The sequence below is a fragment of the Macaca nemestrina genome, unplaced genomic scaffold, assembly GCF_043159975.1.
Source record: "Macaca nemestrina isolate mMacNem1 unplaced genomic scaffold, mMacNem.hap1 Scaffold_58, whole genome shotgun sequence".
Lineage (NCBI taxonomy): Eukaryota > Metazoa > Chordata > Mammalia > Primates > Cercopithecidae > Macaca > Macaca nemestrina.
The window spans coordinates 50,746-75,387 of record NW_027257749.1 but is presented as its reverse complement, the minus strand read 5'-3'; the positions used below and the strand labels follow the sequence as shown (position 1 = coordinate 75,387).

The 24,642-nt window shown below is 50.4% G+C and overlaps 1 protein-coding gene across 2 annotated transcripts in view; it reads right to left on the bottom strand.

Annotated features, from left to right (window-relative positions):
* Nucleotides 1-24,642, bottom strand: part of LOC139361539 (disco-interacting protein 2 homolog C-like) — a 159,074-nt gene that overhangs the window by 121,830 nt on the left and 12,602 nt on the right. The gene's annotated exons all lie outside the window — the stretch shown is intronic.

Here is a 24,642-nt window from a genome sequence, read left to right as displayed (position 1 = left end):
CGGCGGGGCCCCCAGCACGTGGATGGCAGGATCTGTGCTATGTCAGTCCCAGGGCCCCAAGCAGAGAAGGCCTGGGGCTCCCAGCTGAAGTTTTGCTGTCTACTCTCTCACCAAAGTCAAGAAGGACTGAGTGGGACCAACGCTGCACCTGACGACTCCTCAGTGGCTGCCGATGTGGTCCTCACGCTGCAGGTGAGACCCTCTAGGGAAGCCCAGAGAGTGGCAAGAATCACAGCCAGGAGTGCTCCAGTTGCCCCAAAACTCCAGCATAGCCTGAGGAAGGCAGCGCCCGCTCAGATCCCCGTGCAGGCTTGTGTGGCACACTGGTGAGGCACACAGCACCAGAACATGGCACTTTAAGTGGCTTTGTGGGGTGTAGGAACACAAAGTGTGGTCTGGAGTGGCTCAGAAGTCACTCCCACCAGCCTGTGGGACCCGGACGGCCCCTTTGGACGTGGCTGGAGTCTCTCCAGGGCGGGCTCCAAAGTCCCAAGGATGAGGTGAGCGTCGGTCTTGCTCTGAGGAAGGCCCCTGACAAGTATCCTGAACATGCAGGTACACAGCTGGCTGACTCATCTGAAGGGACCTGCTGAGCTACGAGCTAGGGACAGCTAGAGAAAACTGCATGAACCTTTGTGACTACTCACAGGTAGGTAGCTACTGCCTGAGACACAAAGGTAAAGAATTAACCTGAAACTGCATATTATAAAACTTATTTTTAAATGATGGCGCTTAATTGAAAAGACTCCCAAAGAATACTGCATTAGAAAGCGACAGAGTGAAACCGTGAGGCTGACCACAGGAGTCCCTGGAAATTTCACCAAATGTTGTGTCAAAACTGAGAAACAGAAGAACTGCACCTGATGAAACATTCCATTAATCACTCGAGTCCTCCCCACATACGAAGCTATGTAAAAAGTGTTCCCAGAAGGTAAAGTGAGCAGGAGGGCTGTGAACACACAAAGAGAGAGCCACTTCGTCCACGGACCACAACAAAAGAAACGCTAATGAGTGCCGACGACACGCTGGAGTCCAGGGCTCTGGGCGCAGCTGGGACGGGGACACTCAGGGTCCCACTGTCCAGATGGGAAACCAGGGTGGAAACACCAGGGAGCCTGTCCCAGGGTGCAGAGCTAGTGAACAGTGGTTCATACTGCGACAATCCCAGCTGCCAGGCTCTGGGGCTCCTCGGGACAGAATCCTGTTGACTTCACTCTGGGGTGCGAGAGGCGGCAGCATCCCCCAAAGGCACCTGGAGAAGTGGTGTTACCCTCCATCCCCTGTCCCCGGCGTTACCCTCCGTCCCCCTGTCCCTGGTGTTACCCTACTTCCTCTGTCCCCAGTGTTGCTCACCATCCTCCTCACCTCCAGGCCCCTCTCCCTATCCTCCCTCGTTTTCCTGTTCAGCCAGAGCACATCACATGTCTCTTCCCTTTTCAAGAGGCTCAGCTGCACCCAGAGGCATTCCAGCCTATTCAGGATGGGGCACACACCCTGGGGAAATGCCAGCACAGGGCCGGAAGGGCCTGAGACCCTCTCACTGTCGCCCAGGAAGGATGGAACAGCCCACGGTCATGCTCATTGTCAGGCAGGATGAAAACTTCTGTGTCCGAAATATTCTTTTCACTGGAACGGTTCGGACCATTCGTGAACGAATCAGTTAAATACCAGCAAGTGCCATTCCCACTTATTCTCTGGCTACAGTTTTCCACCCACCAGCAACCACACTCCTAGGAATTATCCCTAACGCAGAATCAGCGCCTTGTGCCTTTAGGAAAACCTCTTTCTCTCCAGCTTTGTCCTCCTTCCACAAAAGGTGCCTCTGACTGCCTCACTCGCTGTACCAGGATTTCACTCGGCTATGGAGGAAAATCTGCGTGGGGCTCAGAGGTGGGTGGTCCCTGCATGGGCAGCAGGTCTGTGACATCCTCCGAGGAGCCTGGCCCAGGCCTGCCTCACACGCCAGGACTCTGCCTTCTGGCCCTCGGGCCCCCGAAGCTGCTTTCCCTCCAGGTGTCCTGCCCCGGGCAAGAAGGCCGGACAAGGGCCCAGGGCTGCTGTGGGTCAGGAAAGCCTCCTGACACCTCCCACTCCAGGACCCCCCATCAGCATCCCAGCATCTGGACCTGTGTCACCAGCCGCTCCGCCGTACAAGAGAATTGGATTTTCAGCTGGGTGTGCTGCTTCCCTAAACAAAGTAGGGTGTTGTTACTCAGGAAAAAGGAAAAAATTGGCATCTTCTTGGCAACCCCGCGACATCCAGCCACCGGTTCTCACCATCCCAGAGATGTCCATCCAGGGCAGATAGTGTCTTCAACCAAGCGCCACTGACCCAGAAGTGCAGTAATTAGTACACTTTCACCAGAATCACCCACTCCTTCACCTTTACACCCAAGAAAAACATGTTTGCCAGGCAAATTAGATGTCCAGGAGGTGTAAGGAAACCCCAAGCCTGCTTTAAGCCTCAGACTTTTGAGACCGTTGAGGGCTGTGCGCACAAGAGCAAAGCTGCACCCGAAAGCTCTGCTCCTGCCAGACGTCATGGACAGACCACATGGCTTAGCCACATGGACCCTTCCAGGACTTCACGAGAGGGACCTCCGTGGTACATGCAATGATGTGCACTTCGTTCAGCCTCGAACAGACCACGCCCTCGTTACAGGGTCGGTGGTCCACCTCCTGCCATCAGCCCCCCACCTCACCGAGGGTCTGTGTCTGCATCTGAAAGAACTTTGCTGTTTTACCTGGGTACGAAAATGCAGCATCGCGATGTTTAAAGGTCTTTAAATATCAACACTCCGGGTGCAGTCCTTGTCACTTTAATGCGGTCACTCGATGCAGGCCTCACTCACAACTCTGAGGTAGCTCATACCTTCCCTACCTAACCAAGGAAGAAACGAAGGCATGGAAGGTGCAGCTCCTAAGGAGCAGATTAGGATTCAAACCAGTGAACTTCGTCACATGCTGACCTACCTCTCAGGCTGAGATAACGTTGAAAATTAACCAGGTAGAACAGCGTTCCATAAATCAGCTGGAAATGGTCCTTGTGCATGGGCCTGTGGTTACTCCCTGAAGAACAAGACCATTAGCCCAAAAATCCACCTGTGTCACACTCAAATGTTTACATATACAACTATTTTTAAAATAACCCAATCAAGCATGTTCACAGCCATTTAGAGCCATATAGATTGTCTGCTTCGCTGACAATCAACCCAAGACCTCTGTCGGCAAAGGCCACGGTGCCGGGTCCAGAGAAGGCGGGACAGAGACACAAGCAGACACAAGCAGGAACCTTTCCATCCCTGGGAGCCTCGCTCTGATCGGTCCGTGAGGACACGGTACAGACCGTGGGGCACAGGCAGACGGTAGGCCAGGAGAAGGGGCTGCATTGCCGGGAGGCAGTGCTTTGAGCTCTAATGGATGGAACACTGCTAACCAGTGAAGGTGGAGAGAGGGCACACGTCTGAGAGCATGTAGAGGCAGCAAAGCACAGCCAGCCTCGGGGAACCAGAAGCCACAGGGACATCAGGTTGGGTGCTGCTGTCTGCCGGCCACTGGCTGGGGGACTGTACTGGGCCTGGAGGGACATCCCTGACACTCCCCACCAGATGCCAGGGGCACCCCCAGCCCCAGGTGAGAACCACGGATCCCATGGTGAATGAGGCCAGCCTGTGGGAAGTGGGGCTGGGACAGCTCTGTACAGCTTAATAGGAAAGTTGGGTTCTATTTTGTGGGGTTTTGGTCACGCCGATGGCTAGTCATGGCTGTCCGTCAGGAAGTGATTTGAGGATAGACTAGAGAAGGGGCTGCCAAGACCAGCGGAGCATTCGCTGTCTGGGTCCAAGGAAAAGGAAATAAAGGCTGGCGATGTGACAGTGGGGGGGAGCACAGAGCAAAGGAACTGGTGGAGACACAGGGCTGGCCCCGCACAGGGCTTTGAGCAGCTACCCGGGGGTCGTCCTATTAATTCTCCTCATGGCCCCAAGAGGCGGCTGTGAGGATCCATCTCCTGAGGACAGAACTGCTCCAGAGCCACACAGCGAGGATCCACAGAACCAAGATCCGGGCCAGCTCCAAAGCGGGTGAACTTGACCCCTCAGCCATGGTCCTAAGACAGGGATCGGAGCCCCCTGGACACACAGACACAGGAACTGCAGGAAGGGGAAACGGATGCCCCGGACCAGTGGCGGGACCCAGGGTTTCAGCCCTCCAGGGCCACTGGGACCAGCCACTGCACAGGTGGACACATGATGCTTTAACTCGCGCTGGGGGAAGGAGCCCTCACTCTCAGGGTGGAGACCGCAGCTCGATCGGGCCGGCCTCCCTGCTGGGCACAGCCTGAGCCACACAGGATGCTGAGGTGCCCCAACGTTGGGGTGCTCAGAGCCACTCAGCTGAGATCGTGGTGCTTTCTGTAACCACCCTCGTTTCTTCACGGTATAGATCTGGACTCCATCCTTTGCAATGTGTGAGGTTCTAGGAAGAGGCTGGCCAGCTGGGGAAGTGTCCTGGGCTCTGCCCCAGTGATGACGAACTTGGCTCCCCACAAGGGCGGCCTGTTCACCACAGTGACCCCCGGGGACCACGCCTGCACCCACCTTGCTGAAGATAATTCACTTCTCATCCGTGAAAGAATAAAGCTAGACTAACTCAATTTCACACTCACTTCCAACTTTAACAACTTGTGTTAGGAAATCAAAGACAAGGACTCTGACCACGTCACAAACCCAGGAAGCAAAATCCGAGACTAACGGAATGATGCCACCTTCGCAGTTCCGAGCTTTACTAGTTGTTTTTCTTTTCTGGTCTGTTTTTCTCTTTTGGTTTAAATAATTAAAGACCCTTGTTGACAAGAAAAAAAATTCTCTATGAAACTTAAAAAAGTGGTTCTAATTAAACATTTAAACATTCTTCCATATGCTTTATAAACAGTTGAAATTACAGCTCTACTTAGTGTTAAGTACTTTAACCAAATGAAAGGTTAATTATACAGACTGGCAATTATAAAAAATAAGGCTACATATTCGTGGCATCATGAATAATTAATAAGAACCGTTTGATTTCATTCAGACCAGGGATTCTGTGCTAACAGGCTCTTAGCTGTCTTGAAATAACGGTGAAATTTTAAAATTACTTTTGTACTTAAACACGTCCCCAAAGTGAAGCACAGCGGTTAACATCCATCATGGTGCCCAGCAGAGCGACCCGCCCTACTATGGCCGACACCCTGATTCCCGAGGGCTGCATCCCGGGGCTGTACTCGTGCAGAGAACGTTCAGGAAACAGACCAGGTGGCAGGAGGGGGTCTTGTCCTCAAGGAACCTCATGAGTCTTGCTAGGGGGACAAACAGCGAGAGAATGAAACCGGCAGCCACGGAATCTGGACAGCGATGCCCAGGCCCCGCCATGCATAACCCCTGGCTGGCACCTCCCTGAGACCCGTCTGGCACAGGCAGCGGCAGGGTCCGGCCCTTGGAGCGCAGGGATGGCAGAGCAGGGCCATCAAAGCGGGTGGCATGCCGACAGCGGCTTCTCCGCAAGAGCTCCTGGCTCTCAGGGAGCTGAGGGCTCCTCAATGGGAAATTCTGGCTGAGCTCCAGGGGAAAGCGGGTGGGAGGCCTGTCTCCTCTGCCCCAACCCTGGAAGAGGGTCAGATATCAATGCTAACCCTTGTGCTGACTCAATTAAATCAAACAATTCAGAAAACAAACTTGCTTTAAGTATTAATTTCCTAAAAAGAACTAACATGAATTCAAATAATTCACATAATTAAAATGATTTTAATTGTTAATTTAATTAAAACATCTCCGTTTTCACAGCATCATGTACCTTGGTACTTTCTCCTTATTGCATTTCCCATCTTCCAGGGCAGGTTTCCTTCCACCCAGGGCAGCAGCGACTCTGGTGTCTCGGGTATTCCCAGGCTTCCGTCAGCCCCTGGGGGGCTTACAGTTCTGCAGCGGTCTCCATCCTCATTAATCTGCATAAGAACATCCGTCCGCAGGGATGTCCTGTGGCCCCGTGGCCACATCTGACGTGCAGCTAAACGCTGGGCGTGTCGCCTGGTGACAGCAGATGACACAACTGTGGGCAAGGTAGCACCTCTGGGCGCCGACACTCTCGATGAGTTTTTTACAAGACCATTCTTTAATGGGTGAACCCTGACAGGAAACACTAAAGATTGTTTTTAACTATTTTTATATCGAGACAAATCTTTGTCAAACGTTCACTCAATGCTAAATGTCACTTCTCCAGCCAACCCCTTTAAGAATACCTAAAACTTAAGACTGGAATGACGCTTTCAAACACATACTCTACTCATGCATTCCCGGGAGCAGAGAGCAGCTTAATGTTTTCACGCTACACAGGCATGAAGTTTGGCGAAGGCATTTTAATATTTTTACCTGAATATTTTAATAAAATCAAAAGATCATTTTCACTCTAATACTCTACTTAGAATCTAATTTTCCATTAAATAAACAGTCAATGTTCAGTAACCCACATGCTGATAAACTTTTGAAAACTTTAGAAAGTATTAAGTATAATCAAAGATTACTTTTAATTTTCGAGCTGGTAAGAGCCTGTGTCAGGGAACAGAGTTGACATTGAAGAGATAAAAGCACGATGATTTTCTTAAAGAAAAGCGAAATTCGTAAAAGAGACCAGGTGATTATATAAAGAAACACAGAATCCGTTTTCAGAAATGGCAAACATTGACCACAGAACACCAGTGTTGCCCGTGATGAGAGAAACAGTTAAAAGGAAGAATTCACGGTGGCCCAGCATAGATCAGGTGTGGGAGGACAGAGACGTGATGAAATGATCCTCCTTCTAACTTCCCAGAAAGGCACAAATGGCCAGCACTGTAACTGAAGACCACGCAGGCACCAGTGTGAACTCAGACTCCATGGCCAGCACCGTAACTGGAGACCACATGGGCAATGGTGTGAACTCAGACCCCACGGCCCGCACCATAACTGGAGACCACACGGACACCAGTGTGAACTTAGACCGGACGGCACGTGCCTGGGCTGCTCCAGCCACCACCAGAACCTGTTCTGCAGCTGAACTGGAAGCTGATTCTGGAAGGAACCGAGGAGCATGAGGACGAGATCCTTCTACCTCAACAGGGATCAATTTTTTAATGATTTCTTTCTTTTAGAAAACTGTTAATAAAATACTTTGTTCTAAAATGACCAGGATTTCAGCAGCCTCTACATTCCTTCATGTCAATCAAAGCTTAGGCACGTGGGTTACTTCACTGTTCGTGACACCCTTTTGAAATAAAACCCGGGGCCGCCTGTGTACCCAAGAGCCTGGGCACTGAACATTCAGACAAAACGTCCAGGGCGAGAATGTTCACGTCCCAGCGGTGCGGTAGAGTGGATGGGGGGAGTTCGAGCCACAGGTGGCCACGCCTCCCCTGCCTCCGGCCAGTGCCCACTGCTCACGCACTCCTTCCTCGGCCCATCCTGAGCCACGGGGCCCTCGCGTAACCAAGGCCGCTGCGGTACCTCCAGGAACAAACTGGTTACAGGTGGACTGCTCTCTACGCAACGTACAAAGATTGTTTTTAAAACTGCTCGTCTCTGGAACTTATCCCAGTAACAGGCTAGATTAAGAAAACTGACTAAAAACAGTAGGAAGAAAAACTCACTCTACCCGTTGAGGCAAGAGAAATGCACACAGCCTCTGAAATAACTACAAAGGAGTTTTCCTGGGTTAGGTACGAGGTGGGGTGACCCTACCCCATAGCGGGGCGATGGCACATGGTGGGAACCAAGGAACATCTCCGAGTAAATGTAGGAAAATGCACTCAACTCCCAAACAGAGAGAGAAACTGCTTTTTTCCTTAAAAGCTTCTCTCTTTTATTCTCAGAAAGACTCTCTTTGGTGTCTTGACTGCTGAAGGGACAAGCCTGTCATCCCCAGAAAGCAGCCCTGGACAGTCTCCAGATCCTATGGCCCTCAGGCCCACCTTGCCTACTGATGATCCCACATTACGAAACCTAATCATCAGAAGAAGCCTCCCAGTCCGCAGCTCACCAGTGACATTTTATTCAGGGAAATGCTAATAAAAACCTGGGGCTCTGTGTAAACGCTGTCCCCTAGGTACTGAGGCTCCACACAGATGGCACACAGGGAGACAGGCCTCACCCCTTCCTGGTGCCCCATGTCTCTCCTCACATTTTATTAGCTGAGTTTTGTGGCGGTTTGTTACTTTTAACCTGACTGTCCAAGGCAGCTGCACTAAACTAATTGTCCAGGACAGATCCACTCATAATGACCATCAGCTCAGAGTTGGAAGTAGCACTGGAGAATGAGGTGGTGTCAGGGCACTATGCTTCCCTGCCCTCTTTTCCAGGGATGCCAAGTAAGTTTCTGCCATGGCTGATGATGTCAGCACTACACTAACATTAGTTCAACGGCAGGCCACCAATTAATACTTAATGAACAATGCCCTTAAGAGCAAAACCCCATCTCTGCCAAAAATACAAAAAATTAGCTGGACGTGGTGGTGAGCGCCATAATCTCAGCTACTGGGGGACTGAGGCAGGAGAATTGTTTGAACCCAGGAGGCAGAGTTTGCAGTGAGCCGAGATTGCACCATTGCACTCCAGCCTGGGCAACAAGAGTGAGACTCCATCTCAAAAAAAAAAAAAAAAAAAAAAAAAAAGAAAAGAAAGAAAGAAAGAAAGAAACGATTCTCATGACCCTGTCAACATCTTCAGTTTTTCCCAAGGATAGTGTAAAATTATCACACACAACGTAAACCCAATTAGATCAACGTTCTCTCCTCACCAATCCATACCTAAATCCATATTTCAAAATGGTCCCCAATTTTTCACAATTTTAGAAGACTGAGAGGAATAACCATGAACAAGCAAGGTTTACACAGACGTCAGTCTTCCCAACTCTCGCTCAGGAGCTCACCCCAAACTCCTCCTGTGGAATCAGCCCGGATAACAGTTCCTGGTGGCCGCACAAGAACAGAGGGTCCCACGAACCCACGACAGACCCCACCATTCAGCCCCAGGCAGAGGAGGGAGGTGGACGGTCACGAAAGACAGAAAAGCAGGGAACTGTGATTCTTCTGAGTTAATGCAGGTGATTGGGCCAAAAAACAAGGCACATCCACCTGTGAATGGGGTGAGCTCCCAGCTGGCTGTGCAGAGGCTGTAGATATGAAGGAACTCACTTCCCTGCACACTGAAGTGCATGAGCATCTCCACATCGACCGCACCTGGGCTCTGCTCGCCCCTCACAAACTAAGATGACAGTGGCTGCTTCTGGACAGAATGTCAAGGACAGATGGACAGACATCCTGGACAGACACTGTACAGAGACCAGGGGCTGGGAAGGGGGAAGCGGCACAGCCTTGGGGCCAGCAGGGGTGAGGCCAGGAAGCCTCGGTGAAGGCCTGCATCTCCTCATCCAACAGAAGCAGGAGGGGCCACCCAGTGAGGGCTGCAGCTGCGGTGAAGTGGTCAGTGGGACATAGCAGGAGGCCATGACCAGCCTTACCCCCAGCCCAGGAGGAGGGGCCCAGCTGCGGGCACTGCCCCGGGAGCCAGAATCCTGAGCCCCCAGGGAAGGTGGGAAATTGCCCCTGGGCTCTGGGTGCTCAGGCTGGAGGTGGTGAGACCTCGAGGCCCTGCAGTCGGGGAGGTGAGGGCAGAGATGGCCAAACTGCAGCTCAGTGAAGGGCTTTGTCAGGAAAGGCCCTCAGAGGCTGCCTCACCAGCCCGGGGGAGGTTACTTCCAGCCCAGAGGCTCAACAGGGCCCTCGGTGGTGATGCTTAACCTTGTCCTCTGACAGAGGACCATCGAGACAGAGTCACTCAAACCTCTGCCAAGCTCTGCACCCAAATGAAGCTGTTGCCACAGACGCTGAGGCAGGTAGTGCTCATCTCAACTCTGTACAAGTGGTTTATTTAGCCAGTTCTCCAAATTCTTAATGACAAACCACACTAAACGTGTGTTTTCAGTATCACCTATGCTCATAGCTATGTATAAAATAACTATCACAAGGAAAACTAGGTGGTGAACCCAGGAGGAGGAAATCCCCACGACGAGTCGAGAGAACACCAACGGACCGTTGGCTCTTCCCGGCTGAACCCAAGAGCACTTGGCTGGGCTCACTTCCGTTCTAATTTCCAGATTTATTTTTACTTTCCCACATTTTCATTATGAAAATGTTCAAACATATTTAAAAAGTGGAAGAACAGTACAACGAGTGGTCAAGTTTTCTCCACGTGGAGCTCCAACAACTGCTAACATTTCGTTAGATTTGCTTTCTCACTCTCTCTGTAGATCAGACAGAGAGACAGATTTGTTTCTTCTCTGGAGCCACTTGAAGGTGAGAGGCTCCTGCTGCCTCACCGAGTCCTCAGGCACACGTTCCCTAGGAATAAAGGCCCCTCTGCAGCCGCAGTACCATCATCGGCAGACAAGAATGATTTCAGAGCATCGTTGTCCAGGTTATGTTCAGGTAGCACAATCGTTCCGAAAACGTCTTTTCTATCCGGGCCACACACTGTGCTGAGTGACTCTCCTTCCCCGTCTTAGTCAGGGACAGCCTCGCACCCCTTTTATCTGTGATCTTCACTTTTCGAGAAGATCATTGCATTGTCCTGCAGAATATCCCCTACCCCAGAGGCATCTGTTTCTAGGGCCATCATTAAATTCCCTACTATGCACCTCCATTCCCTGTAAACAGGAAGTTTCAGTCTCGAGGCGCGATCACCTTCTGTCAAATGCTTCTCGGCAGCTTCCGGGTGAGGCTGCTGCTTCACGAGGGGCGCGAGCTCCTACTCCTGGTCACTGACGGCACGGCCGCGACCAGCACCACACCCCGAATCAGAAACGTCTGGAGGGGCCGCGGGCAGCCGAGACACCTGGAGGTGTGAACGGCACAGGCGTGGGGCAAGAACAAGGTCAAATCATAACGGAACGTCTGATTCCAGACACTTCCACCTGGGTAAGATGGTGACATCTCCCTAGCAAGTATCTGAAGCCAGAAAGCATGACAGAAAATTCACGACCTGCCTTCGTTCACCCAGGCTGCTCTAACAACACACCACAGGCTGGGCAGGGGCTGGCAAATGACACAAGTTCATTTCTCACAGCTCTCAGTCTCAGTCTCAGGCTGGGAAGTCCATAGTCAAGGCCTGACAGGTTTGCCTGGTGAGGGCTTCCTGGTTCATAGACGGCGCTTCTCACTGGGTCCGCACACCATGGAAGGAGCGAGGGAGCTCTCTGTAGTCCCTTTTTTGAGGGCACAAATCCCATTTATGAGACCCTCACGACCTCCTCACCGCCCAAAGCTCCCCCTCCTAGCACTATCTCCTCGCGGGTGAGGATTCCAACTTGTGAATCTTGGGGAGACACAAACATTACAAAAGCCCATCATTTAATTTTTTTTAAAGGCATTTTTGCTTCTGCAAAGTCTCAAGATAAAATCAAAAGAAAGAGGTCTGAGTCAATCCACACAGTTCTCCCAAAAAGGGAAGTGATCAATTGCCACCACTTTTTATCCGAGACCTGCTGGGTGCCCCGGTCTGCATGACTGATTCTAAAACGCCATCCTCTCCTCTGCCATTCAGAGGTCAGAGTCAGTCCAGAGCTTAACACCAAGGCAGAGCTGACTGAATGACACCAGCTAATCCAGTAAGACAAGCCAAGACTCCTGCCCAAGGCCTAATCCTTCCCCCAGGGAAACATGGAAGGGCCAGACACCTGGCAGCCCTTCCTTCCTGCTCTAAAGCCCCAGAGACACAGCTCCGGCCAGGTGTGTGCCTGGGGCAATGCACAGTAACGTCAGCTGGGCACCGAGTCTGAGAACATGTTATCAAGTAAAAATGAAAACAAGACTGCTGAGAAAAGTTCATGCTTAATCACCTCTGGGCTAAATTCTAAATACAATGTTATTTCAGAGCTAGGTGGAAGTAATTCCTTAAAAATGTATATGAACAGTGACTAGCAACCAGGGTGATAAGTACTCAATATGTGTTTGATGAATAGATGAATTTTTAAAATTTATGAAAAGAGCACGCTCTATTTAGGAGAATTCTATTTAATTGGATGTCCTAACTATACAGTGGTTCCTTCGTGCTGACAGCAGAGTTTGTTTCAGTTAACTCAAAAAATGGTAAGTCACTCTAACAGAAAACCAAAAGGCTTTACAGAGAGTCAGATTATGGTGCCAATTCAACCGTGCATGGCAATTTCACCTTAATATTTAAATTCTCGAAGCACCATACTCAGAAAACAAGACATAACATACATAAATGCATCGACTAAAGCACCATCATCTAGAATTTGACAAAGTTTGACTGTGAGTTTCAAGAAAAGGGCTGATGAGGCCAAGAAGTTCCTTCCCCTCTCCCCTTACCTCCCATTTTGGTGACCAACTTAATGCAGAGAAATTCCTGTTTCAGGTTTGCACACATTGGAACAATCCTGGTATCTATTCCCCCAAGACACCAACAGGCTGAAGTCTGCAGGGTGCACATATTGAAAAATCACAGGAGCACTAGAGTGGCGGAAAGAGGTGCCCGTGAAGACGTCATCCTTTCTAAGACAGGGTCTGATTCCGCCTCCGGGCCCTTTTGCAAAAAGCCATTGGTACAAATTCATAGCCACCAGGAGGAAACACGCAAAAGACCCCACTGCCCTCCTGGCTTCCCAGAAGGCCTCAGAAGGATGAGACATGGAGCCTGCGTGCAATCCTGGACCCTCTTCCCTGCATTCAGTTTGACATGTGTCACTTGTTTGACTGACGGAGGTCCCACAATGGGCACAAGGAGACCCGTCAGGTCAAGAGGGTGCTGCCCGGCTCATGGTCCACACATGCGGACCTGTCAGGTCAGGATGCCCGGCTCATGGCCCACACGTGGGGATGCATCAGGTCGGGAGGGTGCTGCCCGGCTCACGGTCCACACATGGGCATGCGTCAGGTCAGGAGGGTGCTGCGCAGCTCTCAGTATCAGCCACATATGCATTCTCCACTGAAGCCACTGCATGAAACCACTGCATGAAGCCACGCTGGAAGCACTTTCTGGCAGGTTGAGGAGGCTCGTGTCCAAGGTCATTAAACACATGGCAAGCTCGCCTTGGAGGCATTTTACTTTGCTTATGACAATGAAGCATTCTCATTGCACTGAATAGAGCACGCTTTCTTGTTCAGTGCCTCGTTGAAATAGGCATTTTGTACCTGTCTTACAGATTACATCAAGGCCCTAATACATTTAGACCCTTGTCTCAGGTACACACAAAGCAGCGGCATCTCTAGAACATGTTTTGGACCACGGGAGGAAACCAAATCGCAGCATTATCCATTGATGTTGCTTAAAGTGTATTTCCAAATGTGTCTCCCGAGCCCGGCCTGTGTTCACGGCTTCCGCTGACCACACGCCATCTGCTGGGCACTCTGTGCACTTTCTCTCACACCCGCCACGCCTGTGGTCCTGTGCCTATCCCGCCACACGTCCCCACGTGGCTAAATCTCCCACACTCACCACGCCTGTGGGCCTGTGCCTATCCCTCCAGGCGTCCGCATCTACCACGTGGCTAACGCACACTTCCTACAGGCGGCAAGTGCCTGAACATCCCCACGGCTGGAGGGGCTTTGGGTAGGTTCTACAGAACCCACAGACAGGCATGGCCACCCCGCCCACGGCCACCAGAGGCTTTGCTTTGTCTCTAGAGGTGCCGTTCGATGAGGCGACATGGCAGATGACCCAGTGTTAGGTAATTAAGACTCAGGAAATCACGGCCGTCTTACCTTTAGAACTCACCTCTCTCCCCAGCACTATATCGCGAAGGGTGGGTCGCCAGAGTTGGGGAAGAGATGCCCAAGGCTCCCTCCTGCCCTGACAAGCTGGGACACTGCTCCCCTCTGTTGGTTTCTCACCGCACCTCAATAAACTGAGCTCACAGCAAGAGGCAGGCATGGGCTGAGTAGAAACACACAGCAGACCCCGGGTGGGCAGGACGGAGGACGAGGGTGCTCGCGGAGACGAGGGTGTGCCCCAGGAAGAAGGTGCACGCGGGGTAGAGGGTGCGCGCGGGGAAGAGGGTGCACAGGCCCCGAGAACCTGGTGGCAGCAAGGCCGGTCAAGGCTGAACTCCAACAGAGGCAGCAGCAACGGTGTTGGGCAAGTCACAGAGAAAGCACCACCCAGAGGGGCTGCATGAACCAGCAGCGACCCCAACCCAACGTGCTCATCGGACTGGGCACACGCACACGCTGTGGACACGTGTGAATATGTTCCACTTAACGTGATGTTACATAATAATCAACAATGTTAACCCCACGACTTCATTACATGGCATCTGGCACATTGAGACTTTTTATTCTGTCTCTCTTCCTATACAAAGAAGTGGAAAATAGGTCCAAGATCATTCACAACAAATTATTGCTAATTGAAAAAAAAAAAAAAATTCCTACCCTCACCTTGGAGGATCTCAAGGCAACACCTCGTTCTTTGAGGTCATGGTTGGGACCCTCTCCGGACCCCTAGATGGGTCTGAAACTGCAAGGAATCCCCAAATGGGCAGTTTTGGGGCCAGCACAGATGCCAGCCACACATCCAGGCAGGTCTTGGCAGGTTGCTCCGTGACTTCGGCTGGGTCACTAACCTTTTCTTGCACTCAGAACCTGCCAGGAACGAGGGCACTGGCCCGCACGTCTCTGCTCCCAAGGCTACATCCCCTATGTTCCGCTGCACTCTGGGTTCCATGCCTTAGATCCCAGGCACCTTAAAGTTGACGTTTCCCCACCAGCCCTCATGAAGTTGATACTCAGATAACGTCCTTCCTCTCCCACCTGGTCAGTACCCAGGGAGAAAGGAACCCGGGTCTCAGTTTGATTTTCTGCCAGTCCATCGAAAAAACAACTGGCCAGCAGCACTGGTGCACAGCACTGCCAGGTTACCCGTGACGAAAACAAAGCAAAACGAGATATACTCAAGTCAGCTGCGGCAAGTGCTTCTACATCCCTGCTCCAACAAGGAAAGACAGGAGGCCAGGAGTGTGGCTCACGCCTCTTGTCCTTCCTTGTTGGGTCAGGGGTACAGAAGCATTTTGGGAGACTGAGGCAGGACAAATGCTTGAATTTGAGACCACCCTGGGCAACATAGCAAGACTCGTCTCTACAAAAAAAAAAAAAAAAAATAGCCAGGTATGGTATCGTGCCTGTGGTCCCAGATACTCAGGGGGCTGAGGTGAGACGATCACCTGAGTCCAGGAGGCAGAGGTTGCAGGGAGCCAAGATTGCACCACTGCACTCCAGCCTGGGCATCAGGATGAGACCCTGTATCAAAATAAAGAAAAAAGAAAAAACAAAAAAAAGGATAAGAAATACAGGAGACCACTAATAATTCCAAATAGTGCCTGCTAATTTGAAATCTTTTCCAGATATGGTGAAGGAAATCATTTTTCTTCCTACGCCCATTCTAAGGAAACGTTTCTATTTTTCTGCTATACAATTTGGTAACCTGCCATTTCAGATCCTGGCCTCTTTAAGCAGGACTTGCTGGAGTGCCAACAAAGCAGCGCTCTGAAACCTCAGCATCCTCAGCATCACCCTGGAGGGCAGGTGAAGGATGCTGGGCCTCCACCTCCAAAAGTCACACTGGGGTGGGGCAGATCTGGGGTGAGGCAGGGTTTGCATTTCTAGTCTAGGGCCACACCACCCTAAACACGCCCATCTCATCTAACGCATACCAGAGGGAGAAGCCACGTAGGGCAAGTCACAGAGCAAGCGTCCAGGCACCAGGTCACCAGTTGTCTATTTAAATGCAAACCCGTCAAACAGCTTAAGTCAAACAGGTTCACCCTCCTAACACATTGGCCAACACAGCTAGTGATAAATATCACTGCTGTTAGACCTTCTGCTCACTGATGACCAGAGCAATGGCCTGAAACATCAAAGCTGAAGGGTGTGTGCCACGGTCAGGGCTCTGAACACCCCCATCCCAGGCCATCTCACACGGGTGCCTTCACTGGCACCGGGGTCTCACAGACCAGCTCCACGCTCACACTTACTGGGACGCAACCACCCTTTCAGCCCTTCATGCATCTGTACCCTATAGCAGTGTTCAAGGGAGGCTAATTTAAGTAAGAAATGTAATACGGACATCTGTGAACTCTTCCTCCATATCCACTGAGTGGCCGTCCAGAAACAGAAATATTAAAAAGAAAAAGAAGATTTAAGAGTCAAACACAGGGCCGGGTGCAGTGGCCCATGCCTGTAATCTCAGCACTTTGGGAGGCCAAGGCGGGTGGATCACATGGGGCCAACAGTTTAAGACCAGCCGACCAACATGGCAAAATCCTGTCTCTACTAAAAATACAAAAATCAGCCAGGCATGGTGGCACATGCCTGTAATCCCAGCTACTAGGGGGGCTGAGGCAAGAGAATTGCTCGAACTGAAAGGCAGAGGTTGCAGTGAGTGGAGGTTGCGGTGAGCCTAGATCATGACACTGCACTTCAATCTGGATGACAGAGCAAGACTCCGTCTCAAAAAAACAAAAACAGGCCAGGCACGGTGGCTCACGCCTGCAATCCCAGCACTTCAGGAGGCCAAGGCGGGTGGATCACAATGTCAGGAGATCGAGACCATCCTGGTTAACACTGTGAAACCTCGTCTCTACTAAAAATACAAAAAATTTAGCAGGGCGTGGTGTGGGCACCTGTAGTCCCAGCTACTCGGGAGGCTGAGGCAGGAGAATGGTGTGAACACGGGAGGTGGAGCTTTCAGTGAGCCTGGATCGCGCCACTGCACTCCAGCCTGAGTGACAGAGAGAGACTCCATCTCAAAAAAAATAACAACAACAACAACAACAACAAAAACACAGAAACTCGTGGAACAAGCCCTTGCCCCACTCCATGTCAGCTGTGCTGTGCCACCCAGGAGCATGCCAAGCTCAAAGAGTCATCCACCTGCCTTGCGTAAACGATGTCACTACTCGAATCACAGAGACTCAGATTCCCTAGCCCTCGCCATGTGCATGTCACTCACAAGCAGGCATGAGGACCCCCGCAATTCACAGGGAATCCCTCTGGCCATCTGATGACCATCCATTCATAAATAAAAAGCATTAATTCCAGCGGGGTTGCAGAGGTGTATACATCAATACTTGTTACTGTTCACAAATGTTCCACTTGCGGATGGAGTGACGTTACAGAATTGGGAAGAACTTCACAGACATACGAGGGGTGCATTTAAGGAAAAAGTGTAAGGAAAAGGTGAGAAAATGGAATATGCTAACCTCTGTCTTTTCATCACCCTCTAAATCTTATGATTCCAGTTCTGTTCATTCTGCAGTGAAAAATAACAAGTGATTCACACTCAGACACAAGGTGGCTTAGGAAACTATGGCTGTTTTACAAAGATGAAACAATTTCGAAGATCAGGATTCCATGAACGTACTTACTTAAAGAGAGAAGAGACTGGGAGTTACACATCAACTTACCAAGGCTGTCCCGAAGTCCAGGAGCCCCTTAGGAGAACAGAGAATGTGCAGTCTCCACAGACCAATGCAGGTGGCTGGGCCCAAGAGTGGGGACGGGTAGGCTGCAGGAGGCTTGCAGAGGGAGCTGTACCACCAGCCTCTCGCAGAAATTCCTAATTAAACCCTGACAGCAACTCTGTTTAGTGAATTGTCTCCTGGTAACTAAGAAGAGTGAAGCTGTTGAAAGCCTACAGCCAACCCTCTGGATAACGGTTGAGATGTATTTTAGAGAAGGAAATGATCCTGTCACAATCCCAGTCCTGCCCACAGCTGCAAGCACGTCCTGGGAGTGCGGCTTCTTGCTCTGTCAGCACCAGAGCCCACTGTAGTGCCACACGGGTTCTGCCCGACGTTCCCACTTCAGGGAGTCTGGGCAGGTGCAGCTGAAACACCCAGGGGGCAACCCCCACACTCACTTCTCAAAAGTACATGCAGAGGCAGACAGAATGAAACACGGCCCCCAAACCTCAGACGTACGGTTCAGCAGCACGGCCCACCATAGAGCCACATGGGATTTGCCCGACGTCCCCAATTCACAGAGTCTGGGCAGGCCCAGCTGAAACAGCACCTGGGGGGCAACCTCCAACCCCACTTCTCAAAAGTACATGCAGAGGCAGACAGAATAAAACACGGCCCTCGAGCCCCAGACATAAAGTTTGGCACGGGCATCTGTGAAACAAGAACAAAAGTCGCATGGGAAAGTGAGCACAAAAATGAAAAAAATAACAGAATTACAGTGAAGATGGATGAGATGGGGAGGATTGCGAGGAAGTTGAGAAAGGGACTGAGGGCCTGAAGGGGGACATAAGGGCTGGACATTCCCGACAAGGTAACAAACACACCTCTGGATGAGGTGGGACATCATCTTCATTATGGAAATAAAGGGGAAAAGCCTGAAAACATCAGTTTCCTACCAAGAAGCAAAAATCAAACTGGCTTCAGATTTCTCCTCTACAACACTGGGTTCCAAAAGATGAGGATGTGGCATCCGTGGGGTCTTGAGGGAGAGCTGGCACAAACGTCCCAGAGCTGCCGTCTCCAGAAGCAGCTGAAACAGCCTCAGATCCAGCAAACTCTTGTCTTGAAAAATCTATCAGAGTACACCCCCTTATCAAAGGGACGCGTGGCTGCAGGGGTTGTGGTGTAAGGCAATTTAGAAATCTTACTCCGTGCAGACCCTAAACTTGGGAGGCTGCTGGTCACACCCTGGGAGGACCTCAGCCAGCGGGAAGCCCTGTGCCTCCTCTCTGCTCCATCTCTAATGCCAAGAAACATTTTATGCATAATATTACGTTATTTCCAATTTGTTAAATTGTATCTATTAAGTCCATAAAGAGACCAAGAAAATGTATAAAAACATTGATGACTTCACGGTGGTATTATAATTAATTTTTAAACAAAACATGTTGTCTAAATTTTCCAGACTGAAAAAATACTCTTTTTAGCAAGAAAGGTGCTTTTAAAGTCACCATAAACAATTATATATCCATCCTACGAACGTGGTCTTAAAACAAAAAGTGAAGAGCAAAAACAGCAGAAGGAAGTGCATGAATATGTTGATAACGTTTATCTCTGAATGGGGGCGCTGTTTTGCCTTCCATTTCCCTATGCTTGAAGTGTCACCTCTGTAATGTAATAATAGAGCAAACACCACAGTTGAGGAAACACTGCTGCCCACTAGGACATAAACCAAGTCTCCTCCAAAATGCTGCGACCCCAACCTCTGATTTTATCTTTTAAATCAGCTCGGTTTTCTCCCCAAAAAAGAAGCATATTGTATCATTACTCTTTAAAGTTAGGTGACTTAACAGGCATACAGACTTAAACACCTTCTGGAAAGGTGATGTGTCAAGTTTAACTAAGATTTGTTTTGTTCTGAAAAGAGCAGGGGCACGTTCCCAGGTGAGGGGACTCCAGGAAACACTGGCTGTGTCCGATGGGCCCTCACCTGGAGAAACAAGCGCTCGACGCCTCCACCCTCCACCCGGACTCAGCAGGAAAGGGATGCAGAGCTGAAGACAGACTCATCTATAAAAACCCCAACGGCTGTTTCCAGGAGCTACTCACTGTCCCGTGCCGCTGCACCCTGCCCCCCTGTGCAGGTACCGGAGCTGCTGTCCAGGCTTCCCCAGGCTCTCCACGCCTCCTTCCACCCCACGCCAACCTGCACCACCCAACTCCCCACCGTCTCTTACTGACCACCGGCCTCAATTCCCGCATAGCCTGGAAACTGCAAAGCTGCCTGGCAGCAAGAGGGGACGGGCAGCGAACGCACCAGCCAGGTGGCACCTGCTTCCACCAGACTGCAGGGTCACAGCCCCTGCCTCATGGAGCCGTTGTTATGCACAACTACACTGGGAAATCAATGCAGCTTTAGCTTTACTTTGGTGCTAAATTAACTTTATAACACTTGGTTATAACATACATTAATTTTTACAGCAATTACTAAAATAACAACTCATAATGCATTCATTTACCATATTCAGAAAAGCAACTGAAAAACCAAACACACAGCAGAATTTTATAGGACTGTAGTAGTTTTTGTTAGGTTGTCAAATTATTTTAAGCTCAAAATTAAAGTAATTAAATCTGTGACTCTCAACTGGGGGAGGTGGGCACACACAGAGAGGGGAAGTTAAAATCCTTTTTTTCTTCCAAACCTCACACAGACCCACTCGGCTGGTCATTCCCATTGCTGGAATTATGTCCTGTTCCTTAGGTTAAAAACAACTGCCTTCATGCCTATTAAAAATAATGTTTCTTCCTTTCCTGAGTGATTGTGAAATGAGCCATGGTGGCAAGGTAGGCACGAACCGAGGGAAACTGAGTCCATGCCCACATTTGATGGTGGGCAAGAACAGAAGGAAATTGGGTCCATACCCACATTTGATGGTGGGTGAGAACAGAAGGTAACTAGGTCCACATCTATATTTGATGGTGGGCAAGAACAGAGGGAAACTGAATCCGTGTCCACATTTGATGGTGGGCAAGAACAGAGGGAAAGTGTGTCCAAGTCCACATTTGATGGTTAGCAAGAACAGGGGGAAGCTGGGTCCACGTCCACATTTGATGGTGGGAAAGAACGGGGGAAACTGGGTCCACGTCCACGTTTGATGATGGGCGAGAACACGGGGAAACTGGGTCAAAGTCCACATTTGATGATGGGCGAGACCAGGGGGAAACTGAGTCCACATCCACATTTGATGGTGGGAGAGAACAGGGGAAAACTCGGTCCACGTCCACATTTGATGGTGGCTTTTAATGCACTGCAGCCTGTGTCCCCTTGACCTTCACGAATTTTCAGGTAGTAAGAAAGCAATTTTTCTTACTGGAAAGGAGAAAACTAAGTGGCTGCAAAGTAATATAATTTCCTTAAAGCAAAACAACAGAGAACCAACTTTGACTTTTTCCACATTACCCAGTAATTCTAAGACTAAGGGTTTTGTCATGTTACAGCAAATGCCGTTCATTAGGGGGAAATTGGAAGTCAGAACAGTGTGTGCTATTCAAATTCTCAATGAATAATTAACTCAAATGGGTTCAGAGTGCTACAAAATGAAATTAATTTGTTTTTAGTTTAACCCCAAATCCCCAATCCCTTGCCAAATGATCCGCTATGTATCCTACATAAAGGACAGGGTCTTTCTGGCAGAAAACCATTAAAAGTTTTTATTTGCAGTAAGAGAAGCATGCCTTCTTATCAAACAGGTGCATGGCCCCCTTGCGGGGGGGTCACCCATCACCTGCATCCCCGTGTGTCACGGTGTTGCCGCACACCATTAACGCATCAAAATGGAAAAGGAAATGTAAGCAGTGTTTGCTGTCCAAAGTTCACGTCAACAACTCCTTATTATGAAGGCACTTCTGAGCCTTTCCTCCTGCATCTGGGAGCTGCCAGCAACCCAGTTCCAGGAGAGAAAATAGCTCGACACCTCCTGCAGCCCATGGAGTCCTCTTGTTGGGACAAGGTCCCCCCAGGAGAGAGGAGCCCCCAGCAGGGTCAACACTGGAGGTCCTGGGGGTGGGTGGTGCTGGGGAGGCCATGCGGGGAGGGCTGTTCCCTGTTCCCTTCCCCTCAGGAGACAGCTGGCCCAAGGTGACACAGGACCGGATGGGATTTCAGGGTCAGGGACCACGGAGCCCGGGGCTGTGGACCACACCAGCCCAAAGCCACTGCATGCCCCAGACCGGGGCTGTGGACCACACCAGCCCACGGCCACTGTATGCCCCAGACCAACACGAGAAGAGTGCAGACCAACAACATCTTCGTCTACGGTAGGTGTCACGGTTATCGTTCCTAAGAGAGTCCACGGCCACTTCTACCAGGTGTCCTCCACTCTTCCCCTGCCCCAGCTGGTCCCCCTGTGACAGCCGTGTCTTTGAGAACGGGGTGTGGAGCCAGGGGGAAAACACAAAATAAACCACCTGCTACTAGAAACAGCCTCGCTGTCCTCAGGGAGCCGGTCCCGGGGCCAGCCTCGCTGTCCTCAAGGAGTCGATCCCGGGGCCAGCCTCGCTGGACTCAGGGAGTCGGTTCCAGGACCCCATGGACACCAAATCCAGGCACATTCAAGCCCCACAGGTGGACCTGCCGAACCTGCGTGTACAAAGAGTCGGCCCTCCGACACGCGTTTCACATGGCAGGAACACTGTATTTTCTGCGTGTACAAAGAATCAGCCCTCCGACATGCGTTTCACGTGGCAGAACACTGTATTTTCTCCCTGAGTTTGGTTGAAAAAATCCACCTATAAGTTGACCCGCAAAGCTCAAGCTTGTGTTGGACAAGAGTCAACTGTACGCAATTGACACTGATTCCTACCAACAATATCCAAATCTTACCATGACCAGCACGATAAAGAGAATGAGCAAAATTTAAAAACTAAAGCAGAGTTTTTTCCTGCTAGTTGGGGCACTGCGTATCCCCTGTGGGAAAGACAACACTGGCTGCTGACCAAACTCCATCGGCCTCTTCCTCCGTCCTGAGGGCATCTTCCTCCATCCTGACAGCAGCCTGGGCTTACCTCAGTCCCAGGGCGGGGGAGGAGGACGCACTGTGCACCCTCCCAGCTCTCCTCCGCCCCTTCCCTCAGGCTGGCCCAAGAGCAGCCTGGACAGTCAGGTGCTGGGGACACCGAGCTGCCCCTCCTCGGCCCACAACCTCAGGCCACTTGTCTCATTTGTGACTGAGAAACAGAGCTGCAGCTGCAGGCGGGAGGCAGGACACGCTGGGATCTACCCATGGCCAGGCCGAGCTGCTCTGATCACTCAAGCTTCACTTTCATCACTTGCTCTACCAAATAAACTAGAATAAAATATGCCACTTCCTCCTTTGCACACACTCCCAAGCCTCCCATCCCACTTCCCGGCGCTGACCCCATAAGAACACTTTCTGTGCCTTTCCAGGTATTTTCTATCCTCCTCAAGCACAGAACCACATTCAGAGTGATTTTTTTTTTTTTTTTTTTTTTTTTTTTACAGAAATGGCACCAGGGCAGATGATGTTTTTTTGTACCATTTCTTTGGTTTCTTGGGCATTTTCCGCACCAGGACGGATGGGCTCTGCTCTCCTTCCTCCCCACCGAAGGCTGCCTCACAGCAGCCACACACAGAGCCGTAAGCCCTCGCAAGACTGTGGGTGTCTCGGGGTGCCCCATGTCCCCAAAGACCAAGGGGTCACAGATCCACACTGTCCAACAACACTTCAGACATGGCCTCGAGCCTGGGAACCCTGCTGGCCAGCCCAGGCCAGCAACAGAATAGAGGTGTGAGAGGTAACATTTGCACTTCTTAAAAAAAAAAAAAAAAAAGGCAGATATTCAGTGCCACATTTAAAATGATCATGGTGGCCAGGCACAGTGGCTCATGTGTGTAATGTAAGCACTTTGGGAGGCCAAGGTTGGCAGATCCCTTGAGGTCAGGAGTTCAAGACCAGCCTGGCCAACACGGTGAGACCCCTGTCTCTACTAAAAATACAAAAATTAGCTGGGCATGGTGGCAGGCACATGTAATCCCAGCTACTTGGGAGGCTGAGACACAAGATTCTCTTGAACCCTGGAAGCAGAGGTTACAGTGAGCTGAGATTATGCCACTGCAATCCAGCCTGGGTGACAGAGCAAGACTCTGTCTCAAAAATAAAAACAATAAATAATAACAAAAGAAAAAATATATATGCATTCCTAGTCCCTTGGAGCTGCAGCAACAAAGCTGGTGATATATTTTGGGTGTTTCTAATCAATGTTTTCCATGAGCTACACTGCAAGTCTCAACCTTGACCCTGCTACAGTAATCATCTATTACAAATTAAAACAAGAGCCATAACTCTGTCTCCTACTAAAATATTCTAACTGAGACATGTTAACAGAATACATTTCTTTGGGTGAGAAAGTATCCACCAGGGTGGGGAACAGACGGCCCACCGATTGTGCTGTGGCCCTAACCACCAAAGACTCATGAATCATCCACAGCAAGGCTGGTGACTCAAAAAGAACACTAAATTGCTCTTTGACATCAATTCTTAAACCTTGAGAAACCAAAGTTCTCTTTGTAACAGACTTGAAAAAGGATGAAGTCAGAAGTAGCTCAGCAGAGATGCACCAACTCTTACCTGGGAGAGACACTCCTTGCTAATCACGTCTGGATTAACGGATGTGCTAAAAGCATCTCTTCCAACAGAGACACAGACTGCAAACAGGAATGCCATGAACACCTTCCCCAGATAACCCAGTCCTCACCCATCCACCCCTCAGGAGGTCCCCAGACAAGTCCAATAAGGAAATCACCCCACAGCAGATTCAGGTGCAGGCAGTGAGGGTAGTGGCGTCAGGGAATTCCGCCGTAAACCTTGGCAGCACGCAGGGAGGTGTACCCAGCTGGACAGGTGAAGTCAGAAGTGCAGGATGATCTGGCCATTCCAAATGAGCAGGGCATAACAATTTTGTTAAAATGAAACCCAGCCTTTGAAAAGGCCTGGACTTCCCACAATGTGTGGTATTTATAGTGTGGACGGCACTGTAGAGAAGTTATCAGAGGGTTCACGATGGCAAGATCCACGGAGGCTCTGCCATGTGCCAGGCATGAGACAACAATTCACACAAAACACCTCATTTCACCCTACACAGAGT